Genomic DNA, 18,499 nt, shown 5'->3' on the forward strand with positions numbered 1-18,499 from the left:
GGCATCAATTTGAAGAGAGGAGGAGGGAGAGAAGCGTGTGATTTCTTCAAATATAGTGGAACAACTGGCCCCGTTTTCCTCTTAGCTGGATCCCTATGCAGCACTTCTTTTTCTTGTTGGTCACTGGTAGTCAGTCTCACTGTAACCCTTATGCAAATTAACGTGATTATGAGTGTTCCCTCGACCTCCTCAATCCTCCGAGGCGTCTTGATTGAGTGTGGCAGGCAGAGGAGGGGACGGCTATAATGGACTCCACCAACTTTAATGAGACAAATCTCAGCTACGGGCTGACATTTTGAAATAGTCCTTGTGAATGACAGTGTCAGCAGTCACCTTTACCAAAGCTTTCCAGGGAAGGTCCCTGTAATGATGGAGGGAATTAAAATGGCCTCCAAGGCAGTGGAGATAGGAGCCTCAGGATTAGGGTGTAAAGCCACGCCTCTTAAACAGGCTCTACTGCCACACCCAAAATAAAAAAAGAGAAGTACAGCTCTCCTCTGTCGACTTACCGTCTCCCTGAGATTTGATGGAGGATTACAGTGAATGTTAGCTGTTGACCACTGAGAGATTTGTTGAGATGAGCTGTCCCTCACATTAACTGCCCCGCCCTTCCCTTTCTCGCTCCTCGTTGTGTGTCTGGTGGCAGACAGGGACAAGCTCTGCTGTCATTACAAACTTAATAAGAGCAGAAGTGAGATTGATGAGAAAAACAGAGGCATCAACCGCTCTTTTAATTAACTCTTGTCCCATAATGGTGGCGGGACTGAGGCACCGAGCACAGAATGAGACATTTTCTTTCTCTTACCAGCCCCTCTCTGTTTTGTTGCCTCACTCACCCCCGATAATGAACAGCCTTCTGGGACCCAATTACATCCAAGGCTGCATTAGGAGCGCAGCAGGCCCAGTGGAAACTTCAGCTGAGTTTCCCCCTCGCCCCCCTCTTCTCTCCCCCGTTACCCTGCTGGAGATGGCCTTCACTTGATTGAATTTTGAATGTTATACCCTCCCAACAAACACCCCCTCGCCTTCTGTAGCCCCTTACCTACACCAGCTCTGAACCCACATGTGGTTTCTGATAGAAACAAGAGATGATGTATGCTTGTTGTTAGCTGTCCTTCACTTGGTAACTACTTGCACTGAGAGTGCCTTTGTTGTGGTGTAAAGGGCCACATCAATTTGTGCATGAAAGCTGCCTGTGTCCCTCTAACATACTTCATCTTCCCCTGAAGACATATGTTACACTAGATTGTTACGATGTTAAAAAAGCAGTGGAAAAAACATCATAGTTCATTTCGTTTTGCTGTGGAAATATGTTTGTCCAGACACAAGGAAGGGACACCACCTTAAACCAACCCTCAGAACCCTGTCTGATTAACATATCTAAATACTTACAGTGAGTCCACTTAGCGGACACAGTAATGGTGTACTCTGACAGTATTACTTTGGGCTAAATGCCAACATCAGTATATTAACAAGCTCATATTAAAAGTGTTTCCAGTGTAATGTTAACCTGGTGTTTTTCAACCTTTACCACACATACTGCACAAAAAGATGGATGACATGGCAGCTCCCAAAAGTAAAGAAAATTTGGAGCCTACATCCAAACATGGGATTTGGGTAAAACTACGAAATCAAAATACACATTTTTCCACTCAGCTTTTTCTGTAATTTATTTATCATCACACTTATTAATGTAATGTATGTCTAAGTGCTAACTTTTCTTTTCAAATTTGATTTTAATCAATCAATCAATCAATCAATCAATCAATCAATCAATCAATCAATATTTATATAGCGCCAAATCAGAACAAACGTTAACCTAAGACCACAATTTGTATAAAATATGGACGTAGTATCCGTGACGTCACCCATCTGTTTCTGAAGCGCTGTTTTGAGGCCAATCATCGGTGGGAGCCATATTGCTGCTGTCGAGCGATTGTGACGTAAAGAGGCGGGCCTTTGAGCCTCCTAGCCAACAGCTACAGTGTTCCCACCTGTCAATCAAGTCAGCTGTGCCTCTCATTGGAAGACTCGTAATCTCAAAATCTTCAAAATTGCCGAAAAATTTCACCCCCTACAGTGTGTGCCGATTGAGAAATGATCTATCCAGACTACACTCGTCTTTTGTACCAGGCTGTAAACATGTTTATTTCTGCTGTAAAGATCGGCTTTTTTGAATTGGTGTGTATGTGACCTCCGGTACTTCCGGAGCCAGCCTCAAGTGGATCCTCGATGAACTGCAGTTTTTAGCACTTCCACATTAGACTCATATTTTTAGACCGGAGTTTGCCGCTTGCTCAAGACACTTTTACAAACATAGCAAACATCTGAGTTTAATGAGCTGTTTGGCTTCATTTTTGTGGCGATGTGTTGTCCATCTTCATGGATGCTGAATAGACTGTTAACCTCCTCAAAGAGGATATTACTAACTTCTTTGAGGAGGCTAACAGTCTATTCAGCTTCACACTCAAAGTATGAAGCTGATAAAATTTCAATCAATCAATCAATCAATCAATCAATCAATCAATCAATCAATCAATCAATCAATCAATCAATCAATCAATCAATCAATCAATCAATCAATCAATCCAGTCCCATCTTACAGACCGGACTCAGTCTGATCTCATCTTAATCCACCATGAGCAGAGCACTTTGCTGCATTTAGCAAGTTACAGCGGCAAGGACAGACTTCCTTTAACAGGCAGAAACCTTGAGCAGAGCCGGACTCAGCTATCTGCCTCAACCTATCATTAGTTTTGCAGAGAGGTCTTTGGTCCTAACTTTTAAGTTAGACAAATAAGACATCACCGAGGAGTCACATATTGACCCCTAGAGTGGCATGGGATTCCATTACAAGGTACAACAGCAAAACTCTCAAATGTCTACATCATGGTGGGTCAAGGTAAAATGAGAAAGAGCCATCAAAATCAGCAAGGATACATCATGTAAGGACCATGAGTGTTTGTATCAAATGTCAAAGCTACCTATCTAAACTATGTCACATTGGACCAAAGTGGTGGGCTGAGCAACATTAGATATCAGATTCACACAAGGGGACCTATTAATAGCCCGAATGTCAACACAACAGAAACACTAGCCGTTATGGAGAAAAATAAGTATGTGTTTTCGATGGAGACAGCTTCTACATGCAATGCTCAGGGATACTCAAGGCATTAATAACAATTACTGGTGTTCTTTAGTTTCCTCAGACACCTTAAGTGTGCTGTATTGACTGTTATGCTGGACAGAATGTTGCTTATTGATCTAGCCAAGGCAGGAACCTATGGCGTCCTCATCCTGTAAGTCTGGAACTAATCCCTACATGTGGCCACTGAGTGAAAAACTTACCTGCTGCGACCCGGCCACTGCAGCGCCACCTCACACTGTCCTCACTGATGCCTTCTACAAACCAAACAAGTGAGGAGCATCAACAAATACATGAAATTGCATCATGTTGCAAAGAAATAAACAAACAAAATTGCTGTTGCATCTTCTTTTGGAGCTGTACAGTCTTTAACTAGTGAATAAGAATTGTAAAGATACTGATTTTACAAGTCAGAAGTTTCAGAGTAATAAAAAATGCTCAGCTTAAAGAAACATTAACAGTTTTTTCTGTGTGAATGAAGTTTATTCTTTGTAGCAAGTCAAGTGGACTTTAACTGAACACACAGACACTATTTACTTCTCTCTGTACATGTTAGAAATGTTAGTGTTGCAGCATGCAGTAATGCTTTTACTGGTCCATTGTCTCATCCCTAACTAACAGTTTGTGTATACTGTACTACCGTGCTTGGTCTACCTCCCTGTGGACTGTATAGTTACTAACAGCTCATCCACTATTGCTTAGGGGGCTTATTTTGTTCTCCAAAAAAGACTTTATACTGTCAAACTCAGACATCCCATGTGATTGAAGGCCGATGGGCATGGAACTCTCAGAGCTGCCCTCAAAGCTGCAACAATGCCTGCTTTCACACAGCCAACTTGTGGTGGGTGGAATGGAAGAACAAAGGCAGACTTGTTAGGGTTTAGATGCCTTTATTATTCTTTTATTTGGCTGCAATTTCTTGTCTCTCTGCCCATATTCATTAAGACTTTGGCTACATTGGCTTGTGGATTCCATGGCTTGAGGAGTAGTTACCGTATGCGACTCCAAGCACATCAAGAACTCCACTTTTCTTTTGTTGAAATCAACATACAGAAACTTGATCATGAAAATTTGATTTACGTTCCCTTTAAACCCATCATTAGTTCAGCATGCAAGTACTGAAAACAAAAGAAATGAAACAATGATGATATTTACGATATTTTAACTAGAAAAAACAACAGTACAAATATCAGGATACAAAAACTGATAAAAAATATTTCACTGTAGTTTCTGAATATCTAACACAGTTTAATATTTTTAATTAAATTGTGTGCTTTTTTTAAGCTTGGCTATACACATTATGTCACATCCTGACATGAAAACACACTGACATATTAACCATTAAATGTGACTAGAATAAGACACAAAACAAGAACTTTAAGTGACCTTTACAGAAACAACTTGACACCTTTTGTTGTAACAGACGAAAAGAAACACTCAACCTTTCATTCACAGATACATGTCAACAATCTGTTGAAGTGCTTATTAATAAAGCCAGTCTCTGGGTTTCAAAGTTCACTGTCACCCTACAAGCTGAAGTCCAGGTGGTGCTCTCCTGATCCTGCAGAAACACTGCACACATAAGAATGGACATGTTGACACTCTTCTTGAGACTTCTCTCTTCTTCTTTGGGCTCGCTGCTTGACTAATCAGAACTCCTCTCACAGTCAGAGCACAGCCAAAGCACCAGGGACTTCATTCAGACAATACATACAATAAATGGATGATCAAGAGCATTAGGGCTGCTGAAAACAATGAACGTTACTGTGCCCTTAATGGTTGTTTTAGATTTCAAACAGTGGGATGATGCAGAGGCCTAGGGATTATGTAAATGCCCTGGAGTAAGTCCAAAAGTTGAACAAATAAATCAAATGAAATCATCAAGATTTTGATTAGGACTGCAATTTAAGTTACATTATGGAAAGGGCAGGTTGTAGTTTTCTGAGCCATGCTTTTGTGCTTTGATATCCTTAAAGAAATACCTCTCTTTAAGGAATCCTCTTACTCCTCTGAAGGGTAATTCTTGATTGCAAATGACTCAAATGTTGTAAGTTGTCAACCCAAAATACTCACAGCAGTCCTGATGAATAAAACAAACATTGTCAGGGTTTGGACTTTTAAGGAAAACTAACTAAATACACTGTAATGTCAGCTTTCTGTACTGGACACGTCAAAAGTTTGGAAACACCTTCTCATTCAAGGGTTTGTATTTGTTTTAATTATTTGAAACACTTTAGATTAATACCAAAGACATCACAACTATGAAAGAAAACATATGGAATTATTTAATTAACAAAAAAGTGTTAAACAAACCAGAATACGTTTTATATTTTAGATTCTGTTTAGTAGCCCCCTTTTTCTTTCATGACAGCTTTGCACACTCTTGGTATTCTCTCAGTCTGCTTCATGAAGTGGTCTCCTGGAATGGTCTCTAATAATTTGTAGAATGACTTGCCTTCTTAATGTGTTTGAGACAATCAGTTGTGTTGTTCAGAGGTAGGGTTAGTACACAATGAATATCCTTATTTGACTACTGTTGTAATCCATATTATGGCAAACCCATATTATTTCATAGTTTTGTTATCGTCAGTATCAATCTACAATAAAATTAATTATAATAATGAAAATAAATAAAAACATTGAATGAGAAGGTGTCTAAACTTTTGACTGGCATTCATGACTTTACCTGTAACATCTTTTTGGACCAGTCACTGTCACAAATGTGACTTTAAATGGACCTACCGGTGGACTGAGCAGGTTTCCAGCTGCTGCTGTGTCACTAAGGCCCGTCGATATACAGTAGCTGGAGGGGAGAAGAAAAAAACAAAACAACAGTCAGCTGGCAAAATCACAAGAGCTTAAATCACCCTGTAACAATGCTGCCCAGACCCCCAATCAGCAATAGCTTGTTATGCTCCTTTCTGTGTCAAAACACTCCCTCATTACATGATTGGACAAAAAAGGGTGATGGCTTTGTTATTTGTGAAATGCTCTCTAACCAGATGTAAATTGTAATACAATGCAAATTTGCTCTGCTTATTCTGGCCAAGCTTTCGCAGTGTCCCAATCCCTCTTAAGCTTCTTGTTGACCGCATCTGCCAGCTTTGTGTACACAATTGGCTCCTCAGTCATTCCAACTGCATCGTTAATGTCAGCCCTTTTATACTTCTCAATTCCACCGGAATAAACAGAATCACACGTGCAAAATTATTTTCTAACACAGATAATTAGCTGAAGAAACAATCCTGAGTATGAATAATAATGTGCCGGGGTAACATTATAACTTTTAAGCATGGGAAAAGGAGGGATTTGAATGCCAGGGGAAATGAGCTTATCAAATAAAGCTTGAAAATGTGCAGTGAATGAAATGAGTCAATCATTTTAATGTGAGATGGGGGCCCTGAGGAGAATAAATAAGCAATCGTCACATCATGCAGGGAGAACAAATGAGCATGGTACACAATTAGGCAGGGTCACATTCTGCAAGAGCTGTGAGCGTGGGATGAGCTAATGAGCTGTGTGAGTCAGTGTGTTTGTGTGTGTGTTTGTGGAAATGTTTTTAGAAGAGGAAAAAGGAAATATTAGATGAAAAAGCTGAACCCTAGCCCTCAGAAATTCTGATGTACGGTCTAAGACAGCCAGACAGGCAGACACACAAGCAGCAAGTCAAGCGAGAGACAAAGATGAAAGTAAGAGGAGCTGGTGGAGAAGAGGTGGGCTATCAGTTGACTTGGCATCTGGGGCAAGCAGACATGCAGGCAGACTGAGCAATGGGCAGGTAGAGCAGCCAAACACACACAAAAAAAGAGAAGTGCCTCAGAAGGACCGACGGTACAGAGCTTTCAAAGGCGACTCATAGTTATTAACTATTCAATCACATAAAGGAGAGCTGAAGGCGTGAAAGGTTGCGGACCAAAGCACTTTTGCTTCAGTGCATTAAGAGCCCGGTCCAGCACTCTGGCTGCGTGAAAGAGAAATAGATTGCCTCCCAGGAAGATGACTGCTCAAAGGAGTTGGCTTTTCGCCTTAATAACAGCAATCTGCTGTGAAAATCTAATCCCAAGTACCATTTACACCGAATGTAGATAACTTCTGCTCGGAAAAGCGTACAATATGAATATTTCATTCCATGATATACAAATAAACACAACACCCCCCATCAATCAGAGGACGTTCTCAAAGTGAGTGAACTGGGATAACAAATTACTAATGAATACCAAGCTGCTGGAAATGCATATTTTTTAAATGGCATTGTGGCGATGATGTACAACTGGCTGATGGAAAAACGAGCCTCCACATGAGTGTTAATGCATTTTAACATACAGACTTGAGTGTGCATGACCTGCATGACTCTAAAGAGAGAATCTTAAGTGAAACATTCACAATGTCCATAACCAGATTGACATACACAACAACAAACCAAGCATGAACACTGTCCCTCAGTTGCAGTAATAGCTCAATATTTGCCATTAAAGACAGATATGGATGCACCCTTTAAGCCCTTTGCTCTCCTTCTGACTGGCCTAATTCCCCCTCCTCAGTGGTGGATGAGAGGGATCAGAAATCCATCCATATGCATGGCCAACTATCTGCGGAGGGGATGTCAGGTCTCAGCCTGGCCAGCTTCCTGAATGTACTGGTAATGACACTTAATGAAAGCTGGGGAGCTCTGAGAGGGGGAAAGCCTGTGCTGGGTACTCCCCCAGCCCCGAGCCGACATCCAGACCCAGCCTGCAGACGCCATAAATAAACAAACGTGCTGCGTGAGAATAAATGTGCTATTTCCCCAGCTACCCCATGCCATTGCATCCATTTATTTGTCTATTTATTATTATTCCCCAGATCTGTAGTTTGCTTTCAGTGCACCTCTTTACTCTGGGCTCCCTGCAGGCTTTTGAATGTCCCAAAACATTAGCTGGACTTAGATGCAGTCACCCTGCGACCCTTAATGGGCTGAGTTTGCATCATCAGCGCTCCACTGGGCTCCACAAATATGCACTTGAAGTGCTGTTAGACCACCACCAAATAAACAAATATTCAGACATGCCACAGATCCTTCTTTTAGCGTTCACACTGTCAATTTCGTTTTCTCTAATGGACACACCAGCTCCACCAAACCCCTTCTTATTCCTCGTTAAGCTGTAATTTTCTAATTGGAGCAGATTGGCACACAAAGGAGCACTTGTGCTTCCAGTGATGCAGGTGATACAGCTGAAGCCGAGAGGATGAGGAGGGCATGCTGGTCGTAGTGATTCCCGTGTTGAGAAGGGTTGGTGGAGCTCAAAGTAAACAGAAGGAATGAGGGGATAGAGAGGCTCTTCTTAGCACAAGCCCCTAATCAGTACAGTCAACACATGGTAGATTGGGTTCACATCTTTTTCACCTAGCTCTCGCTCTCCTGCTGTCCCTCCACCATCGAAACTTATCCCTTCAATCAGCCCCCTATTTCCCTCCTTCGAACCTGGGAGGATATCTGACAGGAATGTGTTGCAGGCAAATGCCAGGTAGCACAAATCTGGCTTACTTCTTGGGAAGGGGATATTGGCTGAGAAAAATGAGATGGCCTTCACTGCTGGACATCATTCCTCCAACAAATAGCCCTTCTTCAAGTGACACCAGATATTCATGTTTTATTTAGAAAAGGTTTCTATGGTGATTCTTGGCTAACGTGTATACTTCAAGAGTCTCTGTGTGGTCTCTGTGAACGCTTGCAGCAGCTAACACTTATCTGCCTGTCTGGCCAGAAGCGAGGACGTCCTCAGGTCAGGTGGGTGAAAAGTTTGCCAACTAGAGAGTCTCAAAATGTGCCGGGGAGGTGAGGTTTCTTCATCTTCTTCTACATGTCCTTTGATCCCTGGCTCCCTTTTTAACCCTCGACATTTCCCAGCTAACTACTGCACAAATGTGACTTTGGTGTTAACAAGCTTTAGCCATCAATCGAGGAAGGGCCTCACAGGCGGGGGGGATGAAACAAGCTGGCTGGAGTGGAGCAGATTACAGTGGAGGTCATGCTGGGTGCAGGAGGAGAGGAGTGCTAAACATGGTTGTATGTAAAGGAGAGCCTCTGCTCTGTGAGGTGGACAGAGAAATGTGCTGGGGCTGCATTAACAGAAGGACCCAGAGGGACAACCCGAGGGAAGAGGGAGGTCAGCAGACTTCAAACATGGATGTGGAGCCTGTCCAGAGCTCTCAGGCTGCTGATTTCACAGCCAGAAACACAGACCATTACTCACAAAAAACACACTGAGGCCTATGCAAATCCCAGAACAACAAAAATCAACATGACAGCCAATAAAATCCTGAGAGTTCTGCTGCAGCGTTGCTTTTCACTGCTACTGTCTGTGATGTGCTGGTGAGTGTTTCTATTGACCTGTGTTTCAGATGAGCCACTCCAGAAACACTCACACTGTCTGAAAGCACACTGCTTTGTCACTGACACTGTCTCTGGAGTCAGCAGAGTTAAAGCAGAGAACATGTAGTCACAGAGAGGGCATGTATAGATTTGTAGCCTCATTTGGAAGCTAACACGGGTCTTTAGCCTGAACTTTGACAGTTTAACAGGCTAGAGTGATCACAGTCTGAGCGGCAAAATCATAAACCGTGGAAGGTTAGAGTCTGTGAAGGTTGGAGAAAACTTGATGGAAAAAAAAGTCTAGGTTGGGAACCACATCACTGACCAGGAATCAATTGACACTGAAAATGTGACTCTAGTGTGGGCCTTGCAGCAAGTCTCCCATAAAGTTGCTCTTAAACTGAGCTTAATGTGTACTTAAAGCACCCAATGGTTAACTGAGTCCATGTTTCCCCTGGAAGTGTTCGATTGTTGATCTCTATTCATACAGATTCAAGCAGAACCTAGAAACATACAGTTTTTTTTAACTTTGTATTACCCCAATAATACATTAAAATAATATAGAACATGAGTTTGGTGTATTGTGTTTCTAATTAAAAGCACAAACATCAAACATCATGAAAAATGAGCGTTGGACAGCTTGTAGTGGCCATTTGTCATAAAAACTCAAAGAATAATTAAAGTATCAAACGCTAACTTTAACTAAACTTAATCAAAGGGTCACTGATGCACCGTAGGGATGTTATGTACGCTAAAGAAGTCCAATGTCCATGCACGAGTCCAGCGGTTTCCAATGGTATCTACCTATCTAAATAACCTCAGGTGCCAACAGTTCCTAATTACCAAACAAACAAAAACAAACAAAAGAAATACTAAATATACAAAAAAATATATATATACTAAACAAAAGACTAGCAAAAATCATATCCCCAAAATCTAACTTAAATTACCTATACACAGAAAGGTTTGAATACATCTAACAACTAATACTACTTATTAAATCTAAACTAAATAAACAACTAAATACAAAAATTAACAAATAGGTCCAACACAGCTGGATGTTGTTTTGTGTTTTTTTATTGACTCTGGGAAACCTCACACAGCTGAGCCAAAAATAATGTTAAAATATCATTATCATACACAGCGTAAATAATATACAAAAACACATTTTCTATATATTTGATGTTCAGCATCTGTTAACTCAAGCTTTTAGGATCAAATTATTTATTTCTAATGTTTATTTACAGATATATTTAGTTCTGTTGTGTGTTAGTGTCCCATATATAAAATGAAAAAAATACAAAAAGCTGACTTTCTCAAAAGTATTTTTAGATTGTATTTTCTCCGTCTGTACCTGGATCATCTTCTCTTCTCCTGAATCTCAGCTTTCAATCTCCTGACCTCAATCTGCTGAGCTTCCAGACCCTTCTGAAGGTGAAATTGTGTGTGCATGAAAGAATAAAGACACAAACACACACACACACACAAACAAAAGGTATTTTACACACTGTTACATTTGAGAGTAAAGAACATAAATATAAGTCTCCTCAGTCCATTTTCTCTTCTTAAGTGCAGATGGATGTTCTTCATGCTGTGCTCTTTTAATTTCAGAGCCAGTTTTTCATTTGCTTGCCTGCAGCTATGTAGGAATATGATAAAAAGTGCATTTGCTATTGTTAGGATAGAAACCAATTATTGTGCAAGTGCAGAGAGACCCCAGCAGTAGAATATGATTTAAGGCCATACTTACATCCAGAACCAACTGACTGATGCTGAAAAGCATTGTGTGGACTCGAGGGCCATCTGACCCAACACAGAACCTCCACCTTAGACTGGAAAAGAGAGGGAGGAGAAGAAAGGGAGAGTAAGATGTATATCTATTTAAAATGTAAGAACTGCTGTTGCTATACTGATGTTTGTACAATGTCAGACATGGCATGTAAAGCCTTAGAAGAAGAGACACAGGCATTGAGAAGCAAGGACACATTCATAAGACTAATTAAGGTGTACGATTCATGATGCCTAACTTTGAGTCATACCTATCAATGAGACATGCTATCACAACTTCATTAAAATGACAAACTCCTCCAAGACTTCCAGCATTGCCTGCAACTATTTCCCCCGACTGCCAGAAATAACACTCAGCTATGCAAACCTGCTCTAAGCGGTACAGGCCTGGAAGGGGAGACAACATAATTTCAGGACGTTTAGTAAAGAGTAATATCACTGGAAACATAACTTCAGGACAGCAAAAAAGTGGCCAATTTAGTAATTTAGTAATTATTGTTCAAACTACTCTCTCAAACCACAACTTACACTCAATTTTGTGATGAGGCGCAAACATGTCCTTCATCCAAAGACTGTCACCTCTTCATTTCTTTCCAAGACAGGATAACGCCAAAGCCGTAAACACTGCCCGACTGTCCTCTACCTTTGTGAGCTGATGAGCCATCTCTAAGAACCATCACAGTTTGCATAAAGCATGGCAGAGGAAGAATGTTATTTATATCTCCACCTCTGAGGTTTCAAGAAACCTCACTTTTATTTGGACATATGATAGCGCTAAAAAAACGACAACATCCTAGTGGAGACTAACTTTAAAAAACAATTGTTTTTCTCACAAGGTGAGATAAAAATCAGTGCACAGCCTGTTAGTGGCTACCTTGTTGTGTCACCCGTTTCCACAGCATCAGCCCCACAGCCATTTCCTGCCAGTCAGGGAGACGAAGGCTATGAGCACACCACCACCACCATCACAATGACCTTTCCACAAGCCCGGGGAGCACGCAATGCAGAGGAGAGGCAATAAAGTAATGAAAGAAGCAAAGGCAATTAAAGTGGTGTGTGTGAGGGGAGCGTGGCGGAGATGAGCCTAACTGGAGGCGGCCCTGGAATGCACTACAGCTCCATATCCCCCATAATCCCTGTGTGATCGCAGAGCAACCCTGGTGTGCTCCCAGTCTGATCGTCCTCTTGCAGCATTCACCAGCTAATCCGTGCAAAAGGACAGCCATGCACATACACTGTAAAAAAACACACACACCTAAGTGCCCACACACGCACACATATTAAGGTCATGCAGAGATACATGCATCTATGCACACACTGAAGGAGTAATTATTAAGGGCTGCATACAATATGTACTGCATGACAAAGTGAGGAAACAACTAAAAATAAATAACTAAACAAACACATTCAGGCCGAATGCACACGCACACACTTGCTCACACGTTTAGTTTGAGAAAATGAGTTGCTCTTCTCCCGCCCTCTGCAGCGAAGCGCTTCCTCGCAGCCAGTGAGAATCATTAATGCCCTTCCTCTGATGCAGCCATACAACCAACAGCAATTATTTTTAAAAGCAAAAAGTGAAAACAGACAGTGGAAGCACAAATATACAGGCACATAATCATTATTTTTTTGTTAGGCCGGCTGTGTGGGGGTTGAGGAGGTGGCAGCAGCTTGGACTTCATTTTCTCTAGCAGAGTTTACTGACCGCAAAATGACAAGGATGCTTTCCCTAAACCAATTAAGAGGCTGCAGTGCTGCTGTTACCATGTGACATTGACAGCACTTAAGGAGGCTGACGCCAGGCCTTAGAGATGAGCCAGAGATGTGCTCTTGGTCGAGGAGTCAACACACACACACACACACACACACACACACACACACACACACACACACACACACACACACACACACACACACACACACACACACACACACACACACGCACAAATACAGATAAGTATGTGAAGGTAATCATGCATGCACAGTCACACACATCAGTAAAAAGGAATGGGGCTGTAGTGCACAGAGCAAGTGACAATATATACACTAGGAGCTCCAGGTCAAACAAATGTATGACCAGCAAAACAGTAATACATGAGGTCTGTGTTACTGAGGTCTAAGACGGCTGATTTAAGAAAAACAGCTAGAAATTTCAGAGAGTATTAAATCCTTCTGCAGACCCAAGCCTTGAGTCCAAAAAAGACCTCATTATCTAATCAGCTTTAGGAATACACAGAAAAGGGCAAAGCTCCAAGTTTTCCCTTCTCTTGACAACAGAATCTGATCTTGCCTGTAGTGTTCAATTAGCGAACAGTGCAACCTCAGGAGGTTACAACTTTTCTTGAGAAAAGACTGCGTGGTCCACACTAATGACCACAATGCTCTGTGAAGGAGCTAACACTGTGCCCCTTCTCTGCGCTGGCTATCTTAAACTAAAACCCACTGTTGAAAAAGGAGATGAGACTCATTTTCCTTCCTATTATAGAGCGCTCACATCTTTGAGGTGCTCGGGGCTCGTAGGGCTTCGGCTGGTCAAAGTGCCGCTTATAGAGGGAAGGGCTGGTGGGTGACGAGGCCCGATCACTATCCACTGAGGTTCTGGCTGCTTCGAGCTTGATCTTCTTTTTTGGGGGGGGGTGTCAAGTCTGGGACTGGAGGCACTTCCATCTTACCTTACCTACCTTCACTGTACCCCTGGTTTTAACAGATCTAGGAAAACGCTTTTTTCTATCACGCACCTTGGACATAGAAAAATCTTCAAAAAGAGGTGAAATTAGTCACATTAATATCACTGAGTAAATTTAAGATTGTTCTAAAGAATGTGGTAACATAGGCATGTGGTTGCTTTTCTTGAAAGCCTGCTGTGTTTCAATATGTTTAGAAATATTGACGTTTGTGATTTGTCCATGTCTGTGTTGTGTTGTTTTTGTAGTTTTTTTTATATTTGTAACTCTCTGAGGCTGTTACCTTGGCCAGGTATCTCTTGGAAAAGATATTTAAATCTCAATGGGACTTCCTGGTTAAAGCTGGGGTTGGTAGTCAGATTTAGATACACTTTTTGTTATACTGATTAAAATGATCTTTATGTCCCGATGGCAATCAATACATAATGTGTTCTTAAAAAAGAGTGAAAAAAAGCCGCTATCTACAGCCGGAGTGAACCTGGGAAAACACCAACCAATCCCTGCCATCAGGAGCCAAATTATGAAACCAATCAAATCCCATCCTGCTGTTCTGCCCGCGTCCTGCGCGTACATTTCATGTTTGTTTGTGTTTTTAACTTTTACTATGATAATGTTTTGGTGTTTTCCTACCGCTGAGTGAGACATGAGTTGACGTAGTGCAGTGTTTTGAGTATTTTGGGAAGGGTTGTGTGGTGGAGTCTTGGTTAAAGTAACTCAGGATTTTACTTTAATTTGTCATCCAGTTAAAGCCCTGAAGACACAGACGCTCAAAGTATTGTAGTATTACTTTTAATTGCACGTTTAACAACGTCTTTGCTCTCTCTAATATAAGGCAGATCAAGAAAAGGGCATTTGAGACCTTCCTTTTCTTGAATATGACATCTACACTGAAGTCTTTGAACCTATTTTATTCAAAGAGTTATGATATATTTGATGTAAAAGATAAAAAATAAAAAAAAGTCAAGCCAAATGCCAATGCATTTTTTAAAGTTGAAATAAGCTTGAAACTGTCCTGGCCTCTGAATAGCACTCTGCAGCTCCGTCACACAGTCTTGGAGAGTGCTTACAGTCCTCCACCAGCTCCATAGAGAGAGATAATGGGCGGCTGTCAGTTACGCCCCTGTGTCCTCATCTCCTCTAATCAGCTCCCTCATCTCATGGAGCTGCATGGTTGTTTCACGTAGGACTAAGTTTGACTGTCACGTTCCATCTTAGCTCTGTGGAGGAGATTTAGAGCACATAGGTGGGCAGATGAAAGATACCTCTTATATGCATGAAAGAGATCAAATTGGGATTAAGGAGATTAATTTCAGATGGTAATTGAGAAGGAAACTTTTTCATCAGATTTATCTAACTTTCTAAAAGATGTCAAATGTGGTGTGATTTAATTTGCTAACAGATGAATGCTTGGTAAATTGCTGTGCTTCAGGCTTGTGTCCCTTTGGTTGGTGCAGAATCATATATCGTCAAATTTCATGACTTGTGAAGATCTGACTTCCTCTGGGGTTAAAGAATAATTACTAGTTTTGAAACACAAATTCAGACTGAAACTAATTCAATTTGTGAGCATGGCTGGAGGGTGACTGAGTGCTGTATAAACGCTGTAGCCAGGCTTCAATCAGAGGACAAGTATGGGAGGGAACAAGCTCCCTTTGGAGGTGACGAGATGACCTTGAAATAACAGTGCAGACGGGAACGTGAATTAAGACAATGTTCCTCTTTCAGTGTGATGCCGCTGGAGGTCGTAATTACCAACAGATAAACAGACGTGTGAATGTTTTAGTGACACAAATATTTCTATGTATTGCTTTAAATTTGCTAACATACAATGTTACAGTTAAATGAATATCTGTAGGGCACTGGTGGCATAGCGGTAGTGCCCCACATACAGAGGCCACAGTCCTCGTCACAGGGGTCACCAGTTCAATTCCCAGACGGTCAACCATATCCTGCATGTCTTCCCCCACTCTCTACTCCCCAAATTTCCTCTTCAGCTGTCCTATCAAATAAACTCTTGGTCTGAAGAATTATTTTCAAAACAGTCATTGAGTCAGGGGCGCTGCCAAGCGGCAAACTCTGGTCTCAAACGATGAAGCCCATGCGGACGTGATATAAACTGCAATACATCAAAAATCCGCTTGAGGCTGGCTGCAGAAACACCGGAAACCACATAGATATGAATGGGAAAAAGACGATCTTTGCAGCATTAATAAACATGTTTACAGCCTGGTTCAAAAAACGGCTTGGCCCTACAAAGCTAATCTCTCTAATGGTACACACTGTACTGGGGGTGAATTTTTTTATAACGTGACGGTTCAGAAGATATTAAGATTACGAGTTTTTGCCCAAATAAGGACATGACTGACGTGACTCCCGGTCGGGAACACACAGCCATTGGTTAAGAGACTCACACTACGCCACACTCTGCCTAGTTGAGTTCCGCATTACCAATATGGCTGCTGCCGTCGATTGGCTTCAAAACAGCTCTCAGGAACAGATGGGTGATGTCACGGATACTATGTCCATATTTTATACAGTCTATGGGCGCTGCTGAGGAAATGCTACATTCAAATTCTTGCTAGTTTTCTGTGACTACCAACCCTAGCAGTTTAAGTGTGCCCCCCATGTACAGAGGCTATAGTCCTTGTTGTAGCGGTCGCAGGTTTGACTCCTGGCCTCTACCATTTGCTACATGTCTTCCCCCCGCTCTCTATGCCCCACATTTCCTGTCTCTCTCCAGCTGTCCTATCAAATAAAGGCAAAAAAGCCCCAAAATCCAACTTAAAAAAAGAGTCACTTAGCTACTTGACGTCTATCTCATTGGGAATTAATGCCTATTATCTCTATAAAAAAGGATCAGTGAGTGAATAAAAATCACTAATCTAAAACAGAATACAGAAATGATAAATGATTAGATATTCCTACTCATTTCACATCTGTGTAACACAAAAACTCTTTATGAAAGTTTGATAGTTCCAGTGAAAAGCAGAGTTTGAGACTACAGGACAAAAGTTGAATGATTTCTAGCTCAATTCTAGAACAATCTTTTGACCCAAGCTGTGAGCGGAGTCAGAACTTGTCTGAACTTCTTCTCCGTCCACTTGGAATTGAATTTCTCCCTGACCTGTTGATCCTACTGCCTCACTTTTTTATGCTACATGAGGCAGGCTTTAATTTGATCTTGAAGTTGGCACACAGGCCACGGGCTTCACCATTTGCGGAAAGTTCTCATTGAAAATAGTTCATAAAAACCACAAGCATTTACATTTCTAAGCTGGCGGAGAGCCAGCAGAAAATCAAACACATCTAACCTGTGTATGCGGAAACTTCAACGCATGTGAATCACATAGAAACAAAAGCACATTATTCAAATGATCTTCTTTGTGCTGGTGTCTTTTGTTGCTCTGCTGAGAATTTACCAAGAGTGAGTCAATTCTTTGGCTCAAAGCCAATAGTGCCACGATTAAGTGAACTGAAGATGAAAGGATTTAAATCTTGATAAGATTCAAGCAGATAAAACATGCACATCGAACCAGCTGTGTGTTTACAGAGCAGTACACTGAGACACTTACTTCAATCAATATATTGATGTTTTGTAATAGGCTCTAAATGACTCAGGTTAGAGACTGCTGTGCAACAAACCGCTTGAATGTTTCTGCTATTCATTTCAGCACAAATATAAAACACCAGCTGAGATGGCAAAGAACAAATAAACAGATTCAAACAGATGATGATATAGTTTAGATTTTTTTCTTGTTATACAAGAAGCCTGTGGGTTTGTTTCCGCTTGTCCTCTTCACAGGTGTCCTTAAAAGAAAGATGCAAACAAATTTCTGTTTTAAAACTTGGAGCTCAATTAAATGAGTATTTCCTTCCTGATGGCTGTGCAAGCTGAGATCAGAACTTTGCATCTGTCCCCTGATCTTTAAGTCCATACCCTTGGTTTCCTTCAACTTTACCTCTCGCTGGTCTTGGGCAAGTTTGTAATGTCCTGCTTCTACTGTCACAAACTATAAAACAACTTATCCTGCCAGCCTTTCAGTGCCAACATCAACATTAACCTGATTGTTAATCCGTCTACAAACTGATTGCTTTCCTATTTAGACAAGTTCTAGCACATTTAAAGTGCTGTAAGTTTCTATGGAACTAAATCAAGACAATGTTTGTTTGCATGTACTCAGGATTCAATCGGACCAGGCAAGCTTTAACATTTAATGAGAGGATGTTTAGTAATTCTGCCTGCACAGTGTTGTTCTGTACCGTAGGTTGTTTTGTAATGGTGACATGTCACTGGAGCAGAAGTGATAGAACTAGAACCAGTGTGTGTGTGTGTGTGTGTGTGTGTGTGTGTGTGTGTGTGTGTGTGTGTGTAAGAGTGCTGAACAGGGCCTATTTACTGCTAGGTGAAGCAACTAATTAAATATAAGAGGGCAGGCGAGCTCAGTCCTATCCCTCCCTCCAACATTACCCAGGACCAGAGCCACGGGTCAGAGCCCTCACAGACTCAGGGAGGTGAATATTATGGAAAGG

General features: G+C 41.5%; 1 long non-coding RNA gene across 1 annotated transcript in view; it reads right to left on the reverse strand.

The window, feature by feature from the left end:
- Nucleotides 1-4,028: 4,028 nt before the first annotated feature.
- LOC117810012 overlaps nucleotides 4,029-18,499 on the reverse strand; it is a 156,674-nt gene continuing 142,203 nt past the window's right edge. The window contains exons 11-15 of the long non-coding RNA XR_004630664.1: nucleotides 11,248-11,329; nucleotides 10,852-10,925; nucleotides 5,888-5,948; nucleotides 5,128-5,225; nucleotides 4,029-4,717 (exon numbers count right to left, since the gene is read on the reverse strand). This is a non-coding gene — a long non-coding RNA (uncharacterized LOC117810012). The remainder of the gene's footprint in view (nucleotides 4,718-5,127; nucleotides 5,226-5,887; nucleotides 5,949-10,851; nucleotides 10,926-11,247; nucleotides 11,330-18,499) is intronic.

The sequence above is a fragment of the Notolabrus celidotus genome, chromosome 3, assembly GCF_009762535.1.
Source record: "Notolabrus celidotus isolate fNotCel1 chromosome 3, fNotCel1.pri, whole genome shotgun sequence".
Classification (NCBI taxonomy): Eukaryota; Metazoa; Chordata; class Actinopteri; order Labriformes; family Labridae; genus Notolabrus; species Notolabrus celidotus.